The sequence below is a fragment of the Neomonachus schauinslandi genome, chromosome 7, assembly GCF_002201575.2.
Source record: "Neomonachus schauinslandi chromosome 7, ASM220157v2, whole genome shotgun sequence".
Taxonomy (NCBI): Eukaryota; Metazoa; Chordata; class Mammalia; order Carnivora; family Phocidae; genus Neomonachus; species Neomonachus schauinslandi.
The window spans coordinates 29,485,383-29,498,317 of NC_058409.1; positions in this window are offsets into that span (position 1 = coordinate 29,485,383).

Genomic DNA, 12,935 nt, shown 5'->3' on the forward strand with positions numbered 1-12,935 from the left:
AATCCTTCACTCTGCCACTCCCATTACTTAGTGATCACAGACGAGTACCCTACTTTGTGAGCCTCAGTTTTCCCCTGTACAAAATGGGCATAATGGTTCCATCTCATTGGTTGGTGGTGAAGATTATATGAGATAATGTCTACAGAGTGCCTGGCCCACCCCCATTAATTGGGAGCTCTTGTTATGGAGGAGCCCACCAACTTCAGTTTCCTTATCTCTAAAACAGGGATAACAGTAGGATCTACCTGAGGGAAACGATTCAATAAGATAATAAACGAAGCCTGGTTGACACAATATTTATGTATAAATATTAACCATTAATACTATTTTTTTTAAAGATTTTATTTATTTATTCATGAGAGACAGAGAGAGAGAGAGAGAGGCAGAGGGAGAAGCAGGCTTCCCAAGGAGCAGGGAGCCCGATGCGGGACTCGATCCCAGGACTCTGGGATCATGACCTGAGCCAAAGGCAGACGCTTAACCATCTGAGCCACCCAGGCGCCCCTAACCATTAACACTATTAATACTTCCTTTGTTTTGCTTGAGGTCACTACCTGATAGTGCCCTTCTCCTACTGCTTTCTTCCTCACCCTGTTCCAGTTACCAGGACTCTTCTCATCTTTTTGGACAGAAAACATGCAGAAAGAAAAATGATCCAGGAGTCTCTCTCCGGCCTGAGACCTGCCTCTCCTCCCCTCCCAACACAGTCAAATCCAGGGCCTTCCCACTAATGTCTCTCTGGCAAAGCTCTTGCCCAAGGATTCATTTTAGAGACTTCTATAATCTCAAGAGGATCAGTATTAATCTTCCCCACCTACAGGATGAGTGACAGCTTGAAGCCCAGTGCTTCCCAGCCAGGGAAACAAATGGAAGTTTCCTTTTTTTCTCGGTGTCTCTCTCCCCCTCCTTTTTGCGGGGGAGCTGAATGTGCTCACTCTGGAGGGACTGAGGGAAGCCGGGGCTGGCTCTAATGCAATTTTGCCTAGACGAAGCTGGCAGCTGGGAACCACTTTCCCTCAGCTTGCCCTCTGCCGGGGAAACTCCATGACGGAGACAAGGCATCTGGCAGAGGGAAGCCTCAAGTTTGAGGACGCGGCTGCTGCACTGCCACACAGGCCCATACAGGACCCCGCGACCATGGAGACTGATGCCAATGCCCATTTTGTTCCTGAGCACCTCCTAGAAGGACAGTGGCTTGGGACCCGGGGCGGGGGGGGCGGGGGAGGATTTCTTTCTCAGTAGCAAGGTAGCAAATAAAAGGAACACACGACCTAGTATAAAGAGTGTGAGATTGGGAGTCTGAAGACTCTGGGTTCAAGTCCTGATGCCACCACTCCATGACCGTGTGATTTTTGGTCAAGTTGCATAAGATCTTTGCCCAAATTTTAATTTTCCCATTTGTGAAGTGAGTGTCCTAATACCTCTCTCATAGGGACTTGGGAAGAATCAGTTGAAATAATGTATGGGAAATTACAACACAGGATATGGTTAATAAATATTCATGTGTTCCACAGAGGGACTGAGGAGAAAGGAAATCACTGGATTCTGGAGGCTTTATGGTTTATCAGCTTATTCTACAGAATTAAGCACTGGGTGTCATGCCATTTTTTGGGTGCCTGGTTTTCGTGAAGATATGTGTTTATCATTCACCATGAGATCTGGAGAGGCTCCCTAAATATTCTGGGCCTCAGAACTGGTTTCTCTGGGCGGTGGAGGATCAACACATAGGGCAGAAGGAACCTGTTCCTCAGAGATCCAATCAGCATCTCCCTTAAGCCCTTTGCTGCCCTCCATGAACCAGACCTTCTTTTGTGCCACCAGCACCATGTCCCCATTCTGGGGGAAGCCAGAATGACACAGCTGCATGTCACCCAATGATCTACAGTGCAGGGAAGGAGCTATGTCCCTGCTGGAACTGAAAACATCCTTGAGGGCTGCAACTTTTATAGGAAAGGTTACCATGCCAACGACAGCCTCCTTGCCCAACAAGGATGAAAGGAAACAAGGCCGTGGGTGACACACATCTATTGTGTGTGTCCACAAACTTGCCTGGAACCTCTTAGGGGCTGCTAACTGCAGCTCAGCAGGATGGGACTTGGACTGAGAGGCAGGAAGATTCAGGTTAGATTTAAGTGGGACTGCAGGAAAGGCAGAACTGACGAGGGCAGGGCAGGGGCAATAAGGGAGGATTGGGAAATATATTTATGAGATTGATACCCATCTCTCATTGAAATGTGTGGGTGTGGTACTGAAAGTAGGCATAGGAGGGGATGGCGTCCTAGATACCAGATTCTGGCTGTGATGGGAACTTCAACTTCCTATAAGTTCTTTTTGCCCTTGCCGGACAGTCCAGGTCACCTACGTTCCGGGGTAGGTAGAGCAGAGCAGCAGTGGGGAGGACAGGTCATCTGGATGGTGGCTGAACTGAGAAAATGGAGCATTAGGGCCACACACACACACATACACATCCCGCTGGTAAAGGTATCAAATCTTGGCAATAAGGCCCCAGAGATGCCAAAGGAGGGACAAAAGAATGGCCAACTACTCAAGCCCTTCGTATTTTCTTTCTTTCTTTTTTTTTTTTTTTGAGATTTTATTTATTTATTTGAGAGACAGAGAATGAGAGAGAGAGCACGCATGAGAAGGGGTAGGGTCAGAGGGAGAAGCAGACTCCTTGCTGAGCAGGGAGCCCGATGCGGGACTTGATCCTGAGACTCCAGGATCATGACCTGAGCGGAAAGCCGTCGCTTAACCAACTGAGCCACCCAGGCAGCCATGCCCTTCTTCTTTTCTTCTCCCACCTCCCTGTTGGGAAAGTGCACAGAGAAAGTGACATCAATTAAGCATCTAGTCCATGTCAGGCACTTTACACACACACACAGACTCCATTGCATTTGATTATCACAAATCAGGAATGATTATCTCAATTTTACCCATGAGGAAATTAAGATTCAGGGAAGGTAAGTACCTTGCCAGCATCAACCAGTTGGTAAGGGGAGAAGCTGTGATTGGAACCCTATGTGAACCTCACAGACTCAAAGGGAAAACTAGACCTTAAAGTTGCCCTATTTTCTTCTGGAAAGATCTCTTCCGATGCCGGCACCTCCCATACAACCCTTCATCCAGGTCCCCAGGAGTTGGCTGGGGAGAGGCTTAAGGGACACAGGCAGCAGGTGACTGGAAAAACCGGCCCCCCCCCACCCCTTCAATTGTTAGGGGGACAGAACTGCCAGTGAGGGCCGTGCTCGCTCGAGGAGGTGCTTAACGGGAATCCTCTCATTTTGGTAGAGGAAACTGAGGATCAGAGACGAAGCCGCTTTACCCAAGGTCACAGAGCGAGTGCACGGCGGAACTGAGAATCCAACTCATCTCGGCCAAGCGTCTAAGCCGGGCTGGATCCCCCGCCGCGCCGGCCCCCGAGAGTCCCCCGCGGCTCCCCCATTCCTGTGGCCCGCGCCCGAGGAGGGGGTGGAGGAGGAGGGGACCGCTGGGGGACGCGGACCGCGGCCAGGGAGGGGCCGGCGAGGCCCGGCGAGGCCCGGCGCGCGGTGGGGGTGGCGCGGCGCGGCGCGGCGCCGGAAGCGGCCTCCATTCCGGGCGCACGGCCCGCCCCCCGCCCGCCCCCCGGCCGCCCTTCGCCATGTTTGGCGCTTCCTCCCCGGGCCCTACAAGGCGCTTCCTCCCTGTGCGAGGCCCATACAAGGCGCTTCCTTCCCGGCGCGTCTGGCAGACGGCCCGCGGGCGGCTGTGGGCGGGAGCCAGCGGCCAGGGGACCCGCTGCCAAGGAGGGGGCGGCCGGCGGCGCTGGGAACGCGTGGCCTGGCCTCCTCGCTGCCGGGCCTGGCTGAGGTAAACGCGGACAGGCGAACTTGGGAGTCTGCATGTAGGCAACGTGCCGTCCTCCGTCCCCAGAAGGGCTGAGGTTCCCACCAGTCCCACCGGTTTCATTTTTTTGCTCCTCTGTTCTCCCCCATTTCTGAACACAGCACACCTTGCTGGAGAACCTCCGCGGCTCCCAGCCCAGGGCCTGAAGCTCAAACTCCTCACCCTGGTGTGAGGGCCTGCGGCTCCTCCCTTGCTGCTCCGCTTGTTGTTGCAAGCGGCTGTTTGGTATTTGTCCTTTCCTTCCTCCTTGCTATTTCTTGCGTATCTTCCTGCCTTTACTCGAGCTGTCGCTCTGCCTGGAATGCCCTTCCCACACCATTCTGGTAGAACTGCTACGCATCCTTTATTTGGTTGAGACATGTTGGCCATCTGGAAATCCTTCCCACCCCCAACTCCGAGGCATGTTATGTGTAATAACACAGTATTGTACACCATTTATTTATTGAGGCTGCTATTTGATCTCACTCATCTTTGCATTCCTGGTGCCTAGCGCAGTGAGAGTTTTATCTGGGTGAGGAGAAAGAGGGAAAGGACTCCGGTTTAGACCCCAGTGCCGTTTCACCATGGATAAGGGTCCCTGAGTTTAGGTCTGGCTCCGAACACGCTGTGCTCCCTGTGGTGTGGAGTTTCTTGAGCCCCAGAACTCTACATAAATAGTTTGACTCTGCAGGGAAGGTTGGAGGGATGGTGTGGGGGGAGCCAGAGCTGGGGCAGGTGTACACCTGCAGTGGGGCTGAGGTCTGGAGCAGTGCCCCCACCACCCTGGATGGCCCCCGTTGTTCAGCCTGACAACTCTGGTTTATCCACTGCAGGAACCAGCAAGTCCTTACAGGCCTTCCCTGCAGCACCTCCAGGGACTTAAACATGGCCCAGCCACGTGGTTACCCTGATCTGTCTGCCTGGTGATGAGCAAAGGTCAGAGAGAGGGACCAGACCTCAGCAGACCAAACCAGCAGCAGCTCCTGAACTCCCATCCCCCAGCTCTTCCAGAAGTGCAACATGTCATCAGCATACAGGCTTTCTTCTGGACCGACCGGTGAGCCCATGATTGTTCTGCCTCAGGTGAGGCAGGGAAAGAAAATTTCAGAGCTTGAGACTGAGTCAGGGAATATGCCCCAGAAGGGACTTATAGCGCCAAGCAGCCTTTGGGCTTGATCCGTCACAGGCTTCCAGTTTCTTGGTTGTTCACATGTGTATATGAGTGCGTGTGTGCTCGCTCACTCTCACACACACACACACACACACACACGCTTATGCTCGCTCATGCTCGAACACACACACACACACACACACACACACACACACACTCACTGAATAAGGCTAAAGGATAGTGAGCTTTGTTGGTCTCCCTGACTCCAGGTAGGCTGAGTGCCTGTGAACTGGATACATGGAGAGGATCTCTAAGGTCCAGGACGAGGGTTTAGGGCTTAGATTTTGGGGAAAAAAACCCAAAAAACAAGAACAAACTGGGTTTCAGGGCCTGAGCTGCATACCCAGGGCCTTAGATGCCTCTGGCCTTGTTTTCCCATGTAAGGCTGCAGGCCCCCAGCAGCCTCCTCTTCCCAACCACTGTCTAGGATTGTGGGTAATGTAGTCCAGAGGCCAGCTTCTCTGTGGTGCTAGTTCCTGCCCTCTCTTCCTCTCCTTCCCCCTGCCAGCCACCACCCACTTCTGCTCCAGGCTGAGGGCAGCACAGGGTGAGAAGGCGGAGCTTGCTTCTTGCAGGGCTGGGAGATCCCCTGCTGGAAACCAGCAAGCTATTTATAGCTGAACCTAGCAGAGGGGGAAGGCCTGAGAGAAGCCAGGGAGCTCCAGCAGCCTTCTCTCCAGCTACAGAATTTGCAGGAACCCCAGGCCTCTGCTGGGCAGGCCTTGTGTTCTATTCTGGGTGAAAGGGCTTTCAGCCTCAGAAAGCTCTATGAAGCAGTAGGGATCCTGGGCTGCTCACTGCTTTGAGAGAGGTAGATTACTACAGTGGCCCTAGGGCCTGGCTTTTGGCCCTCTCTAAGGTGGGAATATTTGGAACCTGGGAATTTATAAGCTGAAACTTTTTGCAGTATGATGGTTGCCTGGTATTTCTATGCATTTTTGTTCTCGTTGTTTTCCTCTGCTTGCTTTCTCAACCAAGTTATATTATCTTTAAGCACAAGAGCTAAACCTTCTCTTGTCAGTGGCACCAACCCCCTCTTCATGCTGTAACAGGTGATCTTGCCAAAAAGAAAACCAAACCCTCCCTTACCAAGACTGGATTGGGTACGATTTTTAGTCCCCCCACCACCCAGTCCTCCCAGTGCCCTGTGCCTTTCTAATCAAAGCATCAAAGTTTTACTTGACTGGGTTCCTCACTAGATTAGGCACTCCTTCTTGACATGGATGGTGTCTCTCTTGTTGACGACGATAGCCCCCGTTGCCTGGCATCATAAGCAATTATTGAATGAATATGAATGAATGAATGAATGAATATGAACCTATGATAGCCAATACTGTTTGTGGAGTACTTGGCACATGCTTCAGTCTCACATTTAATCGCGGTGTTTTACAGGTTGGAAAACAGCTCCAGCCATGTAAGTATCTTTTACCAAGATCTTGATATGTGGTAGAGCAGGATAGGAATTGGTGTCTGACTTCAGAGTAGTGCTTAGCCATGGCAAAAGGCTGCCCTTATGCTGGCACCCAGTAGGTACATCTGGCTCCCAAACAGCAAGATGGGTGAGATGGTTAGATGAGGTGGGCAGACATGGTTGAACTGGCCTCACCCCATGACACAGCTAGTGCAGCCAGCCAGGAGAGCTGCCAGGGAATCCTCCTGAGAAACTTAATGAGAAAGACCTGCTCTGATCTGCCAGAGGGGCAGTCCTGAGGCAGCGGCCATGGGCGCTGGAGATGGCAGACAGGCTCTGGAGGCTGAGCAGTTGTGTTTGGGGGCTCCTCAGATGTTACCAGGAACCTCTTATTTCTGAATCCAGTAGATTTTTTAGTCCTCATCTAACTTCAGTAATTTTCAGCAGCATTTGACTTGTATGGGATCATCTCTTCTTGAAGCCCTCTTTTTCATGGCTTGATAAACAGTGTTCTACTTGGAAGTTAAGTGTTCCAATGCTTCAAGACTCAGCCCCACACACTCTTCTCAAATATGAAACAAATTTCAAAAATCTGAATTGTCATCCTCCTGCCTGAAACACCTGAGTGGCTTTTCATAATCTTCAGAATAAAATTTCAAGTTCTCAGCAAGGCCTTGAAGCTTAGCCTGTTCTGTGCTTGCTGGCCTCTCTTCTAGTTTCATCTTCTGTTGCACTCCTCCTTCATTCTCTGAGCTTCTTCCAAACTGCTTTTCACCTACCTCCTCAACTGTACTCTCCCCCACCTCCCAGGTGTTGGGATGCTCCTCTTCTTTGCCTAGTTAACACCTTTGTGCTCAGTTCAAGCATCATTGTTTTTAGAAAAGCTTTCTCTGGGCTCTCTGGCCAGGTCAGACTTCTGTGCAACAGATTGTCATATGTGGTCCTCTCTCAGGTATTAATTGTAATAGGAATTTCACATTCCTTGGAGTGATCCACTAGCCTGGAAGCCCGCTGGGATGGCAGTTGTGTGTCTTTTGTTCCTGACTGTAATGTAGGGTCTAGGACGATGCTTGGCTGGGGGTAGGCACTTATTTTATGTAACAAATAGAACAAACAGTTTATTTAACAAAACATCCTATGTTAAACTTGAAGGAGGTGAAAGAGAAGTTAAGGTTGAGTTAAATTATGCCCAAGGTCATGTAGTTAGTGAGTGGCAGAGTGAGACACAGTCATCTGGTTCCAGTCCCTGTGTTCTTAACTCCATGACCTGTGCTGCCTCCACTTTTTGAAAATAAAGCGAATGGGAAGAAGTGAAGAAGAAGGGTATCTGAGAGACAAAGGGACTCCCCCTGTCTCCACTCATGGAGATGCAGAGTTGGAGATTAAGAATGCAAGATTAGGGCCGCTTGGCTGGCTCAGTCAGTTAAGCATTCAACTCTTTGTTTTTAATTTTAAAATTAATTTTTTAAATTAACATACAATGTAGTATTTGTTTCAGGGGTACAGGTCTGTGATTCATCGGTCTTACACAATACACAGCACTCACCACAGCACATACCAAGCATTCAACTCTTGATTTCAGCTCAGGTCATAATCTCAGGGTCGTGAGATGGAGCCCTATGTCAGGCTCTGTGCTGGGTATGGAGCCTGCTTAAGATTCTTTCTCTCCCGGGGCGCCTGGGTGGCTCAGTCGTTAAGTGTCTGCCTTCAGCTCAGGTCATGATCCCAGGGTCCTGGGATTGAGTCCCGCATCTGGCTCCCTGCTCCACGGGAAGTCTGCTTCTCCCTCTCCCACTCCCTCTGCTTGTGTTCCCTTTCTCGCTGTGTCTCTCTCTGTCAAATAAATAAATAATAAAATCTTAAAAAAATATATATATTCTTTCTCTTCCTCCCTCTCTCTCTCCACCCCCTCCCCTTCTTCTCTCTTAAAAAAGAAAAAAGAATGAAAGATTAGGATGGTAGCTATCCTTGTAGTAAGCATAGTATAATTATAGAGTTGTCGAATCACTATATTGTACATCGGAAGCTAATGTAACATTGTGTGTCAACTGTATTTCAGTTATAACAAAACATTAGAATAGAATAAACAGGTCTAGAGGAAAAAAAAAAGAATGAAAGATTGCATTCTGCCAAAAGAGCTATACGAATCGCTAATAAGCACATGAAAAGATGCTCAACATTATTAGTCATCAGGGAAATGCAAATGAAAACCAGAATGACACCAGCAATGAACAATCCAAAAAGGAAATTAAGAAAGCAATTCTATTTATAGTAGCACTCAAAAGAATAAAATACCTAGGAATAAACTTAACCAAGGAAGTGAAAGTTTTGTACACAGTTGAAGGAAACTAAAGACCTAAATAAACGGAAAGACATACATATTTGTGGATTGGACGACTTAAAATCGTTAATATAGCAATACTACAATCTACAGATTCAGTGCAATCTGTATCAAAATTCCAGTGGTCTTTTTTGCAGAAATGAAAAAGCTGATCCTCAAATTCATATGGAATTACAAGGAGCTCTCCCAGTGCTTCAGTGTGTTCACCAACCTGGAAGTTCTCTGAACCCCATAATGTAGGGGTTTTAATGGAATCACCATTATGCAGACACCATTGATTAAATCATTGGCCATTGGTGATTAACTTAACCTCCAGACCTTCTCTCCTCCAAGTGGGGCTGAACGTTCCAAGACCTGATTAGGCCTTTCTGGCAACCTGGTGCCATTCTGAAGCTATGTAGGGGCACCCAGCCACACCAGTCATCTTATTAGCATATGATATGCACTCTTATCACTGTGGAGATTCCAGGGGTTTTAGGAGCTGTGTGCTAGGAGCTGGGGACAGAGACCAAATATGTATTTCTTAATGTATCAGACTCCTCAACAATAAAAAGAAGCAAACATGCAACAATACGGACGTATCTAAAAAGTTCATTTAAAATGAAAGGAGCTAAATCAAAGTGTGACCATGTAAAAGACTACATATTGCACTAGTCTAGTAATACAGAGTTTCTAGGAAAGGCAAACTAGGGAGACAGCAGATCAGTGGTTGGCTAGGGCTGGGAGTGGAAGCAGGATTGATTGCAGAAGGGCACAAAAGCCTTTTGGGGCGATGGATGCTGGATTGTATTTGCACAACTGTACAAATTTATTCCAAAGAATCATTAAACTATACTTACAGTGGGTGAACTGTATAGTTTGTAAATTTTACCTCAATAAAGCTGTAAGTAAACAACAATAAAAACGATAGCAGGGTGAAAAAAATCAGTGTTCCGAAATCTAAGTGGCATCCTGGTCTTTGGATCAAGACAGGACCAACCCCTCTGCCTCTCCAAACTTCTCATCTCTCCAGGCTACCCCCCTGCTTACCAGGCAGGTCAGGCACTCCCAGATGAAGTAGGATCCACCGTGCCCATCGCTTCTCCTCTAACACTCTTCACTCTCATTCCTTGCTAACTGCCTCTGTTCCTGGAGGGCAGGGATAGTGCCTGCGTTGTTCACCACTGTATCCCAACATCTTGCACAGGCCCAGCACACAAGAAGTGTCTGTAAATGCTTAAATGAAAGAATAAGACCGGGGTGAACCCACATCTAATTTAAGGAATAGGGGTGGCAGTGGACTGTGTCTGGAAACAGCTGAGGAGACTGGGTTTCTGCGGGCTTCTGCTCAGCTGCCCAGGGAGGAGCAAAGCCCCTTCCTTCTGTTCTACCTATCTTCAGAATCAGAGTTTGACAGGGTTGCAAGGGAGGGCCTCTAGCCTTGAGCACAGAAATGCAACTTTATCTAAAGGAACTTCACCTCCTCTTCCCTAGGTGACTAGATGACATCCTGCCCTATTACCGATAGAGTCCTCTTCTGAAGGCCTTTCAGTGGGGATTGTGTCATGAGGTGGTTGGTCCATCCCACCTCTTGGGGAGCCTGGGCTGAGAATGTACATGGCTCTGGACGGCCATGTAACATGCGGCAGGTGTCCCCACATCACACCCTGGTTATTTCTCCTTCTTAAACCCAGCTCCCATCTCCCATCTCCCTTCCCCCATGTAGCAGAATATCCCTGAATCTTTGCCTTTACCTTAGAAGATCCTTGCCATTCCTCGGAGAGCCTCTCTCTGAAGTTTCCACCCTCCTTTCCTGGTCTCCAGGCTTCACTGGGAAATGGGCGTGCCCTCTACGTTTCCTTTGTTTGGGGATGGAGAACTGAGCAGAAGGGACTGAGCCCAGGGTATCTCAGCAGAGTGGAAGAGCTGGAAGTCTGACAGGGAAACCTAGATTGGGCTAATTTGGAACCCTGGGGGCTGGAGAAGCAAGTTAATCTACCCACTCAAGCCAACCCTGACTCACAGGGAAGTGACTTCAAAACAGCTTTCATAACCCCACCTGGATGTTGGCCACGTTTCCCCTCCCAGCTCTGTCTTTGCGTCAAGCCACTCATTCTCTGATCCTCCCTTTTCTCATCCCTAACAAGGGGGAGAATGGAGTTTTGATGAAGAATAACAAGACGATCCATGTGTGAAAAGCAAAGAATTTGGAGCTGTAACATCAGGTGTTCATGTTGGCTTTGCTAATTTGCCGCACAAGCATGACAGGTCATTATGTTGTCTTTGGGCTTCAGCTTTCTTCTCTTTTTAATGAGGGAATTGAAGTAACAAGGTCCCCTTCAAATACTAATTCTGATTCCTTAAGAAGTGAAAGTATGGGGCAACAGAAGAGCTGTATAAGGGTGTGACTGTAGACAAAAGACTAGAGTGAGAATGGGCTCTAGGCTCCCAGGTACAGCTCTGCCTCCTTCCCATCATCCCTAGGGTTGCTCACTAAGCTAGGGGTCAAGAGCGCCCCAAGAAGCCCTGTACTTAACACGGCCTCATCTCATCCATCCAGCACCAGACCAACCCCAAAGCGATTTTTTAAAGATTTTTTTTTTTTTAAGTAATCTGTAGAGATTACACCTAACGTGGGGCTTGAACTTAACCCAGAGATCAAGAGTTGCATGCTCTACTGACTGAGCCAGTCAGGTCCCCCCAACCCCACAGTCATTTTATCTCTGAGGCATGTGACAGCAGCTCCACTCTTGGCCCTGCCTCTGCTCTCTTCTTTCCAATCTGGGCCCAACTCCCAAGCACAGTCCCTCGGCCCCACTGGCTGACTGGATAAGGATTTCTCCTGAGCTGTAAACGCTGTGGCAGAACTAACTTCTAAATGATGACCGCTGAGTCAAACCCAAATCCTGAGTGAAAACCAAACTTGACTGAAGAATTAAACCAAAGTTTTGTTTTAAATACCTTGTAAACTAGTTCAAACCTATACTCATTATCACACTGTTCTAGGATGTTCATGATGATTCTAAACTGTTAAAGATAGTTAAATAATGCTGTTTTACTTCTCTATTTCTGAAATTTCATAATTTTCCTTAATGAATAGGTCTTATTATAAACCCTTGATACTTCAATGTATATTTTCTAAGAGAAAGGATATTCTCTTACATAACCACAGTAGAGTTATCAAATTCAGGAGATTTAACATTGATACAGTACTTTTATCTAGAGTCCACATTCCAATTCATTTATTTTATTTTATTTTTTTAAAGATTTTATTTGTTTATTTGACAGAGAGACACCGAGAGAGGGAACACAAGCAGGGGGAGTGGGAGAGGGAGAAGCAGGCTTCCCGCTGAGCAGAGAGCTCGATGCGGGGCTTGATCCCAGGACCCTGGGATCATGACCTGAGCCGAAGGCAGACGCTTAACGACTGAGCCATCCAGGCGCCCCCAATTCCTTTAATTGTCCTGCTGATGACATATTAAGAGCAGGAGCAGATCCCCCAGTCTCTGAGAAATTCCATTTTGTGTATACATTCTTCTTTGAAGATGTTGAATCAGTTATAGGGATCTTCTAGAGTCCAAGGAAGCTCCTTTTATCCATCCTCCGCTGTGGTTGAGCTGGGTTGACCAGTCAAAACTTGTATGTGTTGGGGGAAGGATAGAATTGCTAGATGGGTGCCTTCCAGATGAATCTGAGCTGTTGGTTGTCCCTGAAAGCACAAGGGTTGGTGAGGTGAGTCCACTTATCTTCTTAGCAGTACCGGCAATTGTTCTCTCCCTTCTTGAGCGAGGAATGACCTGCATTTAAGTTGGCTTTGTAACCAAATAGACTTGTCTTTGAGTTCCAGATTTTGTCACTTAGTAGCTTATGAACTTGGATGGGCAGATATAAAACAATATCCACCTCACTGTTTTTCTAAGGATTAAATGAGATGATGCTTGTGACACAGCACTTGTGTCTGGTAACTATTCAACCCATTTTGGTGATTGTAGTTATATTACAAATAGGTAGCTCAAAGCCCAGATTGAGCCTCCTGGGTTCTCCTTGATATTCAGTCATCCCTACATCCTTTAGTAGTTTGCCCTCTCCATTTCTCGAAATTTTAAGGGTAATCAAGCTGTCCCAGGCACCTCTTAATGCTTATCAGAAATCTCCCCACCAGAAGCAAC